We start from the raw sequence: 13,344 nt of genomic DNA on the forward strand, positions 1-13,344 counted from the left end.
ACACACACACACAAGAACAAGATTAATTTTCACAAAATATGTCTCAGTTCTCTCCAGGCTTTGTGGTTGCTGCTGACCTGGCTTTTCAAAACTTCAGCAATCACCTTTGTGCAGGTTAATTCCCTTCTGAGAGTTGCAGAGGCCGCTGCTGTGCCCTTTTCCTCTCAGGGTTGGGTGCTTGCTCTGCAGAGTGACTCTTTTCCCCTTGCTCCTTAATTTCTTTAATGAAGTGGTAAATGGAGGTCTCAGCCTTCTGCAGTCTCCAGACTGACTCAGGGCCTGACCAGGAAAATATTTCTGCTTTTTTGTGCCATCACTTTAATCACTGGCAGAACTGAGAGGTTGCTGTTAAACAAAGACACTTTTCCAAATGCAAACGTTCTCAGCTATTGAGCTGATTGTAGCCTTAGATTTTCTGCCCATTTCTTATCTTGCCCTGGCTCTCCTTTTGTTTAGGCTGTGGCTTTTAGAGGCGTCATTTCTGTGAATATTGAACTGCTTGATGGTGTTTGTATGAAGGGAATGGCAGTGTGGGTTACTGAGGAGGGACATCCACAGGGGCTGCTCTTGGTTCTCACCACGCTGCTGCCAACCAGCTCCCCGTGGGTAAATAAATACATAAATATAAATAGAAACATACACATAAATATAAATATAAATATAAATATAAATATAAATATAAATATAAATATAAATATAAATATAAATATAAATATAAATATAAATATATACATGCATATAAATATACATAAAATATACATAAATATATATAAATATATAATTATGTACATAAATATAAATATAAATATACACATAAAAATATACATAAATATAAATATAAATATATACATAAATATAAACATAAATATAAATATAGCTGCAAGCAAGGGAGCCTGGCTGCAGCAGAGAGCTGGGGAGAGAAATACATACAGCACAAAATCCAAAGAAACTGCTTTTAACCGTCTGAGAATCTGCAAAAACCCCTTTGAAAACATCCTGGGTTTGAATCAGTTCATGCAAGCACAGGCTGCATTTCCAGCTCTCATGCTCTGCTTTTGGTTTCCCCTTTTGGCAATTTATTCAGAGTGGAGTTAGTGGGTAGAATCTCAGAGGAGAATAAAAGCCAGTGTTTTGAGAACTAATGAAGTAATTATCCAAAGCATTATTTACAATGATTATTTAGAAGATAATGAGACCCTTTAATTATGTTTGTTCTGCATAGCTAGCCGTTCAATAATTCAGGGTGTTGCCGTACCATTTTCTCTGTGTTTGTTTTTGGGAAAATGTCTCGTTTCTGTGCCGAGTGTGCAGCACAGAGCTGGGCCCTCTTCTGGGCAGTGTTTGTCACAGGAAAATCACCTGCTCACCTCGGCTGGAGCAGGGGCTTTGCAGCAAAAGAAATGATGGGAGAAATGAAGCTGCACCTGTCAAAGGCTGATCTGGCTTTATTCCTGCAAGGCACCACTGGAATATTTCCATACATTCATTTCTCCACTGATGTTCCTGTCAGCATTTCTCTCACTGGAGCTGAAGCCTGGCTTGCAGTTTATTTTCATTTTGGGAGCCATGATAGTTTCAAATGTAAGGGTTTTTTAAAAGAGCTCATTTGTGTGTGAGGAATTCAGAGCATCGTTAACATTTCAGTAGCTAATAAAAATTTCACCGCATCTGTGAACTGCTAAAATAAACAATTCTACTTAAGCGCATCGTTAGCAATTCCTAAAGAGTGGAAGCTCCCTGGGGATGCATCTTTTGTGTGCTGCAGCTGAGGATGGTCAGAAATCGGTGAGGAAACATCTCCAGGGGCTGAGCGCTGCCAGCTCCTGCCCCAGCGAGGCTGGACTTGGACTGGGGCTCAAAGGAACCCCACTGGAACCTTCCCATCTCTGAGAGATCCTGCATCCCATCTCCAGGAGATCCTGCATCCCATCTCCAGGAGATCCTGCATCCCATCTCTGAGAGATCCTGCATCCCATCTCCAGGAGATCCTGCATCCCATCTCTGAGAGATCCTGCATCCCATCTCTGAGAGATCCTGCATCCCATCTCTGAGAGATCCTGCATCCCATCTCTGAGAGATCCTGCATCCCATCTCTGAGAGATCCTGCATCCCATCTCCAGGAGATCCTGCATCCCATCTCTGAGAGATCCTGCATCCCATCTCCAGGAGATCCTGCATCCCATCTCTGAGAGATCCTGCATCCCATCTCTGAGAGATCCTGCATCCCATCTCTGAGAGATACAGAGATATAGATATAGATATAGATACAGATATAGATAGAGATAGAGATAGAGAGATAGATAGATAGATAGATAATAGATAGACAGACAGACAAACAGACAGACAGAGCTCCAGGGCCTGTGGGAGTTCTGGTAACAGGTCACTTGGGGTGTCCTGATGAGCCTGAGCTGCAGATGCTGTTTTTGGAAAGCAGCTGCGTTCACTTCATTTGAGGAAAGATGTTCATCCCCACAGCAGATAATCCACAATAAGGATTCTAGTTTTACATTTGTGTCTCTCTCCTGGCTTTGCCACAAGGTTTGCCTGGTCTGTCTTTCTGTTCCCCACATCTGACATCACCATTTGTGGTGAACTGATGTTCCTGTCCCAGTGCAAACACTCTAAACATTCACTGTTAAAAATAATTACAGCTCCTTTCCGTGTTGCCACGTTAGAAGCCATTTCCTGCCTCCTGAGCTGCCCACCAATGCTGCACTGATTTGAAATAAATTAATTTGCATGTGTGGAAGGGCACATTTAGACTACTCCTACAATACAGAGCTATTTCTCACTGTGCATTTCCACAGCTCCTCAATAGTCAAATGGCAGGATTTAAAAAAAGTTCACCTAAAATTAGGTTCAGAACCACTCCAAGAACCACAGCAAGTTTCTGCAGCGAGTTTTCAAAGTGCTCAGCAGAATATTGAGAGGGGGAAGCATGGGGCAGGAGAGCTGGGGGCTGGGAGTTAATGCTAGGGGACAGACATTTGGGGACAGACATTGGGGACAGACATTGGGGGACAGACATTGGGGACAGACATTGGGGGACAGACATTGGGGGACAGACATTGGGGGACAGACATTTTAGGGGACATTTAGGGGACAGACATTTGGGGACAGACATTTTAGGGGACAGACATCCTGGCCTGTGCCTGAAGCCCCAAGGGTCACCCTCTGCCTGCCAGGACAGGCTGGAGCAGAGCTCTGAGGCTCTGCCCAGGCCCAGGGCTGACAGCTGGGCACACTTGTGCTCTCCTGACTCTGAAACTATTTATAGAGAGATTTTGTCAGAGTTCCCATTTATACACTTCCCCCTAATGGATTTTTAGGCATGGTTTTCCTTCCAGTATGAGGCAAATAAAACCATGGAACAAATCAGTCTTACAAACAAAACATAAATTCACAGGACAATAAAATTCAGCAAGTGCTGACATGTATTTTTAATCACAGCTAATATATTTATTTTTTTAATCCCTAGAATTACAGAAATTACTATAAACTTCAGGCAAATTTGAAGAAAATAAAGGCAAAATCTGTGTTTCCCTGCAATCCAGCTGGATTCACATATCCCTGCAGGGCTGGGTTCAGATTCCATATCTGCTTTCTATGTTTTTCCTCCTCAAAGCTGGTTCACTGCTAAGGCATGTGCTGAGCAGAGTGACTCAGACCTGTGGGCCAGGATGCTTTTCCTGGGTTTCCACTGAGCTTTTTCATCCTACACAGATATAAATAAGTGCCCTTGTTGACTTCCCTACCATTCATACCAGAAAAGTAAATGTGGCATAATTTTAATTGCATTAAAATATCTTTTCTGTGCTAAGAGGGGAAGTGTTTGATGAACAGGATCTGTTGCAACCTGTGGAGTTCTGCTCCCACAGCCACGGAGCTGTAACGCTGATCTGAGCTGTGCAAGGGATCAGGGACGGGGCCATCCCGAGCTCTGGGCACAGGAAAGAACTCCAAACTTCCTTTTCCAACAAGACCTTGCTTGTGCTGCAAGGTTGAACTTTGCTCAGATATGGGATCCACACCCCCGCTGGGACTGCACACCGGGTCCTGCTGGCCAAACAGGGACAGCTGACACAGCAGCAGCGGGGAGAAGATGGAAATAAAGGTGCTGGTGCTTGGAGAAAGAGATCTGACTCTGTTTACCCTGTGGGAGCGGTGCTGGTTGTACAAGATTAAATGTTACGTAAAGTGAAAGAGCAGCTGCTTTGCCAGAGCTTGCAGGAGCACAGAGCCAGGGGCACTTTGCAGTGCAGCCTCCTGCTCAGCATCCCTGGGCTTGGAGTCCCTGAGCTCTCCATCCCTGGGCTTGGAATCCCTGAGCTCTCAGCGTCCCTGGGCTTGGAATCCCTGAGCTCTCCATCCCTGGGCTTGGAATCCTTGAGCTCTCCATCCCTGAGCTTGGAATCCTTGATCTCTCCATCCCTGCTCTCTCCATCCCTGATCTCTCCATCCCTGCTCTCTCCATCCCTGCTCTCTCCATCCCTGCTCTCTCCATCCCTGCTCTCTCCATCCCTGATCTCTCCATCCCTGCTCTCTCCATCCCTTCTCTCTCCATCCCTTCTCTCTCCATCCCTTCTCTCTCCATCCCTGCTCTCTCCATCCCTTCTCTCTCCATCCCTGCTCTCTCCATCCCTGATCTCTCCATCCCTTCTCTCTCCATCCCTGCTCTCTCCATCCCTTCTCTCTCCATCCCTTCTCTCTCCATCCCTGCTCTCTCCATCCCTGAGCTCTCTCCATCCCTTCTCTCTCCATCCCTGATCTCTCCATCCCTGCTCTCTCCATCCCTGCTCTCTCCATCCCTGCTCTCTCCATCCCTGTGCCAAGGTGAGGTTCCAGCCCTGCAGGAGGGAGCCTGCTCTGAGCAGGACGATGTGAGGCCGAGTGCCCTTGTGCTTTGGGATGTTTTTTGGGGTTTGTGAGTTCTGGGAGGCGAGGCTGGCTTGCACTGACTGTAGCACGCTGTAAAACAGACCTGATTTAGCAATATCTGGACACTTCAAAAAGCAATCAATGCTCTAAAGCCTTCCCCTGCTTTCCTGCCAGCTGCTGGGACTCTCTCGTGGCACTGGCAGCACCCAGAGGTGCTGAGGGTCAGGTGAAACAGATCCTGCACCCAGCCCAGCACGGGGCACACCGAGATTCATCTCGGGTTCACCTTCCCTGATATGTTTGGTTTGTCTCATGGTCCAGCACAAATTACAAATTACAAATAACTCTTTGCAGTTTTAGGAGCTCTGCTGTGAATGGTAACAGGACTATCCCATTATGACTTTTTTATTATTGGAGATATTTACTGCTTGTATTGTAAAATACCTAATTTAAAATATTGATCAATTTGAAGTGATCCCCCAATAAAAATAAATGAATAAATGCTGATGTTAAATGCCTTTTGTGATGATTCTGGTATCTTTGTCTGCACGTGTGGTTTGTGTAAGAGGGGGATCAGCTTCTTTCCAAAACCCCTTGAGGCTGAGGAAGTTTCCAACAAGCCTTTGTTGGCAGAGTGGGGACAGCCCAGTCTGCCCTGGAGATGGAGGCACAGCCCCAGTGTCTGCAGAGAAATTCCTTTTCCAGTGACATTGGGGTGCCCCGGTGAAATTCACCTGATGTTTGCTCTGATTCATCTTTTCTGTTCACTGGTGGATCCAGAGCTTCCAGTGCTTCTCCCTTCAGCAGATGCAAACACCATAAAAAATGCTTTTAAAAAATCAATGAACACTTAAGTGTTTGGCACCACTGATACTCTGATGCTTTTTACACCGATGCAAGGACACTTTTTACTGTATCATTTACTCAACAGTTTAATGCCTAATAGAAGGAACTCAGCAGTTAAATATTCATGTGCAGATTTAGCAGATGTAACACACCTCGGGCTGCTTCTGCTTTCCTGACTCTCTTCATCCAAACTGGTCATCCCAGAGCTCAGGCTGGGGGAGCCTGCCCGAACTCCAGCTTGGGCAGAAGCTTCCATCACTCGGAGTTTGGAGGATTTCTTGCTTCAGAGAGCCAAGTCAGAGTCAGCTGGGCCTTGGCCATGGCAGGGACCCCTCTGTGCCCAGGGGGCTGGAATGGGGCACAGAGAGCATCCAGCACAGGATGGGGCTGGAATGGGGCACAGAGAGCATCCAGACACAGGATGGGGCTGGAATGGGGCACAGAGAGCATCCAGCACAGGATGGGGATGGAAATGGGGCACAGAGAGCATCCAGCACAGAATGGGGCTGGAATGGGGCACAGAGAGCATCCAGCACAGGATGGGGATGGAAATGGGGCACAGAGAGCATCCAGACACAGGATGGGGATGGAGATGGGGCACAGAGAGCATCCAGCACAGGATGGGGATGGAGATGGGGCACAGAGAACATCCAGACACAGGATGGGGATGGAGATCTGGATGGAAATGGGGCACAGAGAACATCCAGCACAGGATGGGGATGGAAATGGGGCACAGAGAGCATCCAGACACGGGATGGGGATGGAAATGGGGCACAGAGAACATCCAGACACAGGATGGGGATGGAGATGGGGATGGAAATGGGGCTGGAATGGGGCACAGAGAGCATCCAGACACGGGATGGGGATGGAGATGGAGCTGGGGCTGGAGCACACCGAACATCCCAGGCCAGGGCAGGCTCCGGTGTCCCTGGAACAGATCCCAAAGGCAGGAATGCCATGCCCGGTGCCGGGACTGGCTCAGCCGAGCTCTCGGTGTCCCAGGACGGGGCAGAGGTGCCCGGAGGGAGGAGAGCGGTGAGGAGGGGCCCTGGAGCCCCGGAGGGGCAGGGGAACAGAGAGCCCCGGGCAGGGGAAGGAGGGAAGGAGGGAAGGAGGGAAGGAGGGATGGAGGGAAGGAGGGAAGGAGGGAAGGAGGGAAGGAGGGATGGAGGGAAGGAGGGAAGGAGGGATGGAGGGAAGGAGGAAAGGAGGGAAGGAGGGAAGGAGGGATGGAGGGGAGGAGGGAAGGAGGGAAGGAGGGAAGGAGGGAAGGAGGAAAGGAGGGAAGGAGGGAAGGAGGGATGGAGGGAAGGAGGGAAGGAGGGAAGGAGGGAAGGAGGGAAGGAGGGAAGGAGGGAAGGAGGGAAGGAGGGAAGGAGGGAAGGAGGGAGGTCCGGGCTGGCACAGGGGACAGAGGCAGCGTCCCTTCCATTTGTGCCTTTCTCACTCCCCGCCCGTCCGGCCGGCAATGAGCGCCTTGTCCCGAGCCATGGAAAAGGGAAAGGATTGTCCTGGGCCAGCCCGAGCCCTCCCCTCCGCCGGGAGCTGCCCAGCTCGGAGCTGCCTCAGTTTCCCCCGCGCTCCCGGGGGAAGAGCTCGGTTGCCATCCAGTGGTAAATGCATCGCTGCATGCACTGCTGCAGCTGCAGCATGCACGGCTGGGGACACCGGACAGGGAACGGGAAAGGGAACGGGAAAAGGGAAAAGGGGAAAGGGAAAAGGGAAAAGGGAAAAGGGAAAGGGAAAGGGAAAGGGAAAGGGAAAGGGAAAAGGGAAAAGGGAAAAGGGAAAGGGAAAAGGGAAAGGGAAAGGGAAAGGGAAAGGGAAAGGGAAAGGGAAAGGGAAAGGGAAAGGGAAAGGGAAAGGGAAAGGGAACGGGAAAAGGGAAAAGGGGAAAGGGAAAGGGAAAAGGGAAAAGGGAAAAGGGAAAAGGGAAAAGGGAAAAGGGAAAAGGGAAAAGGGAAAAGGGAAAAGGGAAAGGGAAAGGGAAAAGGGAAAAGGGAAAAGGGAAAGGGAAAAGGGAAAAGGGAAAAGGGAAAAGGGAAAAGGAAAAAGGAAAAAGGAAAAAGGAAAAAGGAAAAAGGAAAAAGGAAAAAGGAAAAAGATTGTCTGCTTTCATTTCTTTGTGCTATCCCTATCTCTTTACCTGTGATTGATCAAACAAGATTGTCTCTCACTCACTCACAGCTTGAATGAAATGTCTGAGGAAGAAAACTTTCAAATAAAGCACTTACGCTATGATTTTTGAAAGAATTTGAATTAAATTCTTTCCCTCAGACAAAGCTTTCGCAAGAATGACATGGAAAATGTATTTTCTCCTTACCAGGCTGTCAACCCTTCAGCTTCATTGACATTGTCATCCAATAACACTGCTGTCATCACAAAAACAATCACCAGAACACTGCATCCAAAGCAGAAAATGTACTTTGTCAATGTTACATCTCAACATCTGCAAAATATCAACAAACAATCCAAAGGCATAAAAGATCTGGAGATCCAGCTGCTGCAAGGGGAGTGTGAAGAACTCCAAAATCAGCTGGGGTGCCCGTGGGCAGGTAAAAACCCAGCTCTCAATATCAAACTGTGCTGGTAAACAGTTACAGTCAGAATTGTTTATTGATCAGTCTGTTAAACCCCAAATATTTATCTGTCCATTTCTCATTCAAGCAGATAATTTACACAATAATTAATAGCAATAAGCTATCCTGTGCAGGACAGTTTGGGTCTGAATGCACAACACTTCTGCTTTAGACCCAAGACTTTCACTGAGGAAATGAACTCGTACTGTGGAATACTCCATGGCATTGCTGCACTTTGTATTTGTACCCCAGCATCAAATTCCTCTTGGCATTGTCCTGTTCTGGTGTTGTGCCCTACCAGCAGCACCTCTGAGGCCTCTGCACAGCAGCAAACCCTGGGAGAGGAGCAACTTCCAGCTCCCAAAGGCTGGGCTTGCCCAGCTGCCCTGCCCTGAGCTGCTGGGGTGCAGGGGGTGCAGGGTCCTGCTGCTCTGGGGGCAGAGGATTGTTGGGATAAACACAAGAAGGAGCACAGGAGAAGATATTCCTTGTTCAGACAGAGATTCAGATCCCATCTCTGCTCCCACGTGCTTGGCAGGGGAGAGATGGAGACTTTGCTGTGCTGTGGGAAGGGCTGCAGGGGCAGGAGCCAGGGCAGGAGCTGCTGAGACACAGCCAGAAGGAGCTGCTGAGACACAGCCAGAAGGAGCTGCAGGGGATGCAGAGGCAGAAGGAGATGCTGGAGATGCAGAGGCAGAAGGAGATGCTGGGGATGCAGAGGCAGAAGGAGATGCTGGGGATGCAGAGGCAGAAGGAGATGCTGGGGATGCAGAGGCAGAAGGAGATGCTGAGACACAGCCAGAAGGAGATGCTGAGACACAGCCAGAAGGAGATGCTGGGGCTGCAGAGGCAGAAGGAGATGCTGAGGATGCAGAGGCAGCTGTCCTTTGTGCCAGGGTGAGGCCTGGCAGCCCCACAGGTCAGCTCCTTTTCCAGCTTTGCATCCAAAAACTGGAGCTGGCCAGGGGAGGGTTTGTCACCAGTGTGTGATTGAAACAACACCCTGAGAGATTGCTTTTCATACTAAGGGGAGGAGAACCCATCTCTTGGAATATATTTTAAATAATTGTTTCATGTAATTCAGAAGGACTGGAAAGAACATGAAATTGATTATAGCCTGTGAAAAGTGCCCCAGTTAAAATGGTATCTCATAGAGCCCTTATCTTCCACAGGAAGATGCCTTTTGCTCTCTGTGTTTCCCTAAGGAATGTCTGTCAGGAGGAAGGGTCATTCTTTGGGGGTTGTTATTCTGGGATTCCACAGCACACAGAGCTGGAATTCCCTTTCTGCTCTCAGCCAAACTGTGATATGTGTTATGTATATTCTTACATGCCAATAGCCCATCAACAGCACAACTGCAGCCAGAAAAAAACATTACCAAGCTATATCATTAATGCTGATATTTGGCCACACAAACTACCAAATTAATAACAAAATGTTTATGATAATAAATTCTGACACCTTACAGTTCCAGTAAAATGTCAGTTCTCGTCTGCTGTGGCATAACAAGTTGCATATGTCAAATTTGTATGACTCAAACTGCTAAACATGTTCTTGAAATAAAGAATACATTTTAAAACCTCCATAACAGTTGAGTCTGTACTGGGAGTTTAAAAACTAGTTGCTATTTTACTTTCAGAGTGACTTAATCAAATTTATTCATATAATTTTCCGTATTTTTAGAAGAAGGCTTTGAGAAAGTTTATGATAATTTCCATATTCTACCCATGTTTGTACCCACTCACCCCCACTTGCAGATACCCACGTTTGGAACCCACCCCTGCCAGGGATGGAGGAGAGCTGCTCTGGACTGGGGTTATTGATGTTGTTGTTTTGTTTGTTCAAATGCACATAAGGGAACAGTCACCTTCCTCCAGATCTCCAAAACACCACCTGCAACATTCTGGTCCCACTCCCTCAGTGCAGAGCTGTGCTCAGTGCTGATCCAGGCACAAGGAACACTGCAGTTTGAGGTTCAGCTGAGGGAAAAAAAATCTGACTTGCCAAAATTACACTAAAAAAAATTAAAAAAATTTAAAAAAAGCCATTTATGCCACAAACTGGTTATAAGAGTGCCTTACCTGATGATCAGAGCCATAATCTAACCTGGGAATGAACATGTGAACCTGGCTAGGAACAGCTCCCCTCAGACAATGCCAGAGTTGTGCTGTTCCAGCTGCAGCCATCACTAATCTCAGGGAAGAGATTTGGGGATGAGGTCTGCACAACAGAAAGGTCTTGGGGACCTTATCTTTAGATTTTGGACTTCTCATTCAGAAGACTCTGGTTTTTCTAGATTGTGCCAGTGCAGATGTCGAGGGAGGAAAGCACAGAGTGTCTGTAGAGCATCTCCTCATCTGTTCTTCTCGCAGTCTCACGTCCCAGGGCTCAGAGCTGGGTGTTTCATTCACCTAACGAGGGACAGATTCCTCAGCAGCTCTGCAGATCACACTGTGCCCACGGTGTCACTCCAGAACAGAACTGTGCTCATGCAGTGCTGGCTCCCAGTGCTGCTGGAAGCTCTGGGTGCTCAGCTGGGTGCCTGGCAGCACCCAGAAATGCAGGCAAGGCCAGTTTGGAGCGATCCCCCAGCTCTCCAGGGCTCCACAAACTGGGAATCCAGATAGGACAAAACCTGAGGGAGAGATCATCATCGATCCCTCTTCCATGGCTCCTAATTCCTGCCAGGGCAGCTCAGGTGCTGAGCCCTGCAGAGCAGGGCACTCCCCATGCACTTTAACTCAATACAGAGCTATTAGGCTTGAGGGAAATCTTCTGTTAACAACAAACTTTCCTGAAAATCCTCCTCTTCCTCACCCTGCCTGTGGGTAAAACTATGGGAGGAAGGCTGGTATCAGAAAAGGAACTGCAGGAAAGACATTATTGAATTGAGGGATGTATTTCTGTAGATACTTGAACAGAAATCAATGAAATAGTGCTTTGAGAGTGCAAGATTTCCTTCCCCTGTAAAATACTAAAAGGAAAATACAGAGATACCGCTCAATATAATTCAGATGTTTTCTTGATGATTTAACCTTCATCAGCCTGGAGAATTCAGTGATGTTGTAGTGAACGCACTCCCAAACTGATCAGATTTTGTCACTCGGATCATTTCTGCTCAGGAGAAACGAGGAGCGAAAAACCATGAGGGAACGACTAAAGCCGGGTTTCTAAAATTCGATTTATTCAAAAACCTTTCCCTGTGTCCCGTTCCAGCGTGTCCCTGTGCTCTCTGGGGAGAGGCGGCTGGGATGCTCCAGGTTATCCGCGTTAATTCCCTTCTGCATCCATCCCTGCCATCGGGCGGCGGAGCAGCCTGGGGACCCTGCGGACCCTGGGGGACCCTGCGGGACCCTGCGGACCCTGGGGACCCTGCGGGACCCTGCGGGACCCTGCGGACCCTGGGGACCCTGGGGGCCCTGGGGACCCTGGGGGACCCTGCGGGACCCTGCGGGACCCTGCGGGACCCTGCGGACCCTGGGGACCCGGGCAGGTCACAGCTCCGAGCCAGCCCCACGGCTCACCCCGCCACGGACCCCGGGCTGGCAGCGCCCGCAGCGCCAGCGCCTCTGCCCGGTGTGCCCGGCCCGGTTCTGCCCGGTGTGCCCGGCTGGGTCCGGCCCGGTTCTGGCCGGTGTGCCCGGCTGGGTCCGGCCCGGCTGTGCCCGGTTCTGGCCGGCCCGGCGGTGCCCGGTGTGGACGGTTCTGGCCGGTTCTGGCCGGCCCGGCTCTGCCCGGCTCTGCCCAGCCCAGCCCGGCTGTGTCCGCCTCAGCTCTTCCCGGCCCGGCTGTGTCCGCACCAGAGGTTGTGCCCGCCCCAGCTCTGCCCATCCCATCCCATCCCGGTTGTTCCGTTCCCATCCCGGTTGTTCCGTTCCCATCCCGGTTGTTCCGTTCCCATCCCGGCTGTTCCCATCCCGGCTGTTCCCATCCCGGCTGTTCCGTTCCCATCCCGGTTGTTCCCATCCCGGTTGTTCCGTTCCCATACCGGCTGTTCCCATCCCGGCTGTTCCGTTCCCATCCCGGTTGTTCCCATCCCATCCCGGTTGTTCCGTTCCCATCCCGGTTGTTCCCATCCCGGTTGTTCCCATCCCATCCCGGCTGTTCCGACCCCAGCCCGGCTGTTCCCATCCCGGCTGTTCCCATCCCGGCTGTTCCCATCCCGGTTGTTCCCACCCCGGCTGTTCCCATCCCGGCTGTTCCCATCCCGGTTGTTCCGTTCCCATCCCGGCTGTTCCCATCCCATCCCGGCTGTTCCCATCCCATCCCGGCTGTTCCGACCCCAGCCCGGCTCCCCCGCGGTGCCCCCGGGCTCCCGCTGCGGCCGGGCCGGTGTGCGGCGGGCAGGGAGCGGGGAAAGCCATCTTGGGGCGGCTGCGGGAGCGCTGCTGCCGCCTCATAGGCTCGGTGGCCGTGTGATGCTGCTCGCTCGGCTCTGCCCGCCCGCCGAGCGCCCGCCGAGCGCCGGCCCCGAGCGCCGCGGGCCCCGGAGCTGCTGCTGCTGCTGCCGGCCCTGATAAGGGAGCTGATACCGGCCCTGATACCGGAGCTGATACCGGCCCTGATACCGGCCCTGATACCGGCCCTGATACCGGCCCTGATACCGGCCCTGACACCGGCCCTGATACCGGCCCCGATACCGGAGCTGATACCGGCCCTGATACCGGCCCCGATACCGGAGCTGATACCGGCCCTGATACCGGCCCTGATACCGGAGCTGATACCGGAGCTGATACCGGCCCTGATACCGGCCCTGACACCGGCCCTGATACCGGAGCTGATACCGGCCCTGATACCGGCCCTGATACCGGAGCTGATACCGGCCCTGATACCGGCCCTGACACCGGCCCTGATACCGGAGCTGATACCGGCCCTGATACCGGCCCTGATACCGGAGCTGATACCGGCCCCGATACCGGCCCTGATACCGGAGCTGCTGCCGCTGCCGGCCCCGAGCGCCGCCGGCCCCACTCCGGGCCGGGATGAGCCCCGGAGCCCCGGGCAGCCCCTGAGCGCAGCCAGGTAGGCGGGGATGTCTCGC

The 13,344-nt window shown here is 50.9% G+C and overlaps 1 protein-coding gene across 4 annotated transcripts in view; it reads left to right on the forward strand.

Annotated features, from left to right (window-relative positions):
* The first annotated feature begins 12,749 nt into the window (after nt 1–12,749).
* The window catches only part of RIMBP2 (RIMS binding protein 2), a 92,490-nt gene continuing 91,895 nt past the window's right edge, over nt 12,750–13,344 (forward strand). For all 4 annotated transcript variants that reach the window (XM_086856456.1, XM_086856460.1, XM_086856459.1 and 1 more), the window contains exon 1: nt 12,750–13,325. The gene's annotated coding sequence lies outside the window, so the exon portion shown is untranslated. The remainder of the gene's footprint in view (nt 13,326–13,344) is intronic.

The sequence above is a fragment of the Cyanistes caeruleus genome, chromosome 18, assembly GCF_971803275.1.
Source record: "Cyanistes caeruleus chromosome 18, bCyaCae1.hap1.1, whole genome shotgun sequence".
Lineage (NCBI taxonomy): Eukaryota > Metazoa > Chordata > Aves > Passeriformes > Paridae > Cyanistes > Cyanistes caeruleus.